We start from the raw sequence: 1,670 nt of genomic DNA, 5'->3' as shown, positions 1-1,670 counted from the left end.
TGAGGCTGGGATGGGGGGAGGGGAAGAGGGAACTTGGGGGCAAAGGAAGGGGGAACCAGAGAACAAGGACTAGGGGTATTGGGGGGAAATGAGAGGGTTGGGGAGTGACAGGGAAGGGTCTTAGCAGGACAAAGTGGTGGTGGTGGGGACAAACGAGATCTCATGGAGAAAGAGAAGGGGATAGTGGGTGTGAAATGGATTAAAAGACAGGAAAGAGGAAGGAAATGTGAAGGGGGAAATGAAGCTTTGGGAGGAATAGGAGCGACGTGAAGTAAAAGAAGGGAGGGCACAGGGGACAAGAGAGGTGAGAACCCGACAGTCGGAAGGGAATTCAGGGGAATGAGGGATCAGGAGGTGCGAGACTGGGGGCACTTGGCCACAGGAGGTCTGGACCTCTCCTCAGGGGAGGGGCAGAACAGAACTGCAGGATGGGGAGAAGAGTTCGGGGAGCGGAGGACCGAGTGAGCATAGGTGGTGGAGAAAGTAAAGGAGAGCTGGGTGTGAGACAGGATGCAAAAGGGGAAGCGGAATCTACAGTAAGGGCTGTACAGAGCAGAGGGAGAAAATGGGAAAAGGAGGGGAAATGGAAAGTGCGGGGCACAGACTTTCTGCAGTAACCGAAAACAGTGGTTACCATGTTCTCCCTCTTCTTCCTTTGAATCAAGTGCGAGAGAAAGAGCAAAAAGTGACTAATGGTAGAGTAATGCCAACAGAATATTAAATTGTTGTGAGTGTTAACGGGTGTTAAGAGAACTGGTGACTCTTGGGAATGGTGTGGTCAGGAAAATAGGGTTCGCTCCTTTACTCCCATCTCCTGAGAAGCACCACGTCTCAACTTTTTAAATGCTTGGGCTTGGGTGTTTAGTAACGTCTCGGCAGAGGAATTGATCTTATATTCTGCCTGCCTCCCTATGCATTTTGCTTTGGTTTTAATTGTTACTTGCTGAATGAATCACAACATGCAGTGTATCCCCCAATAACTTTTGATTGATTCAGTTTTTCCTGATCTTGGCTGGGAGCTGTCCTTTCTACTTGTGTACTGGCAAGACTTTGTGTTCAGGTAAAGAGATCTCTTAACTTAAGCTGAAGAGCAACTCAAAGCTGGTGTTTTTTTTTCTTTTCTTAAGTTTATTTATTATATTGAGGGAGAGAGTGCGCTCAGGAGGGGCAGAGAGAGAGGGAAAGAGAATCTTAAGCAGGCTCTGCACTGTCAGTGTGTACCTACCAACCGTGAGATCATGACCCGAGCCAAAATCAAGAGTCAGACATGTAACCGACTGAGCCACCCAGGCACCCCAAAGCTGGCTTTAAGCTACCTATACAAGTGACCTTAACATCATTTCCTTTGTTAAATAGCTGCAGTTAATTAAGTACCTTAAGAATCTTAGCTTTTGGTTGTCTGGGTGATGTTTATGGTTTCTAATAGTAGCTCACTTAAACACCTTTCACATGGTTCTTACAGCATATCTCAACACAAACTTCTGGGGTTCTTATGGGGCTAGAGCTATGGTAATAATTGTATGTGAATATTGTATGCTTTAAGGATAATTTACCATTAAAAAAGGAATGTTTGAGTATGGAGTGCTCTTAAAAGTGAGAACTAGGAAAGTCTATGGTTTGTTTGTTTGTTTGTTCTGGCCTCTTTCATATTTATTGAGTGCTCTGACCCA

General features: G+C 45.7%; 1 protein-coding gene across 1 annotated transcript in view; it reads left to right on the top strand.

Annotated features, from left to right (window-relative positions):
* The window catches only part of RAB8B (RAB8B, member RAS oncogene family), a 58,894-nt gene that overhangs the window by 487 nt on the left and 56,737 nt on the right, over positions 1-1,670 (top strand). The gene's annotated exons all lie outside the window — the stretch shown is intronic.

This window comes from Crocuta crocuta, unplaced genomic scaffold (genome assembly GCF_008692635.1).
Source record: "Crocuta crocuta isolate KB4526 unplaced genomic scaffold, BGI_CrCroc_1.0 scaffold130, whole genome shotgun sequence".
Lineage (NCBI taxonomy): Eukaryota > Metazoa > Chordata > Mammalia > Carnivora > Hyaenidae > Crocuta > Crocuta crocuta.
Note: the sequence above shows the minus strand (reverse complement) of the source record. Positions and strands in the feature narration are given on the sequence as shown.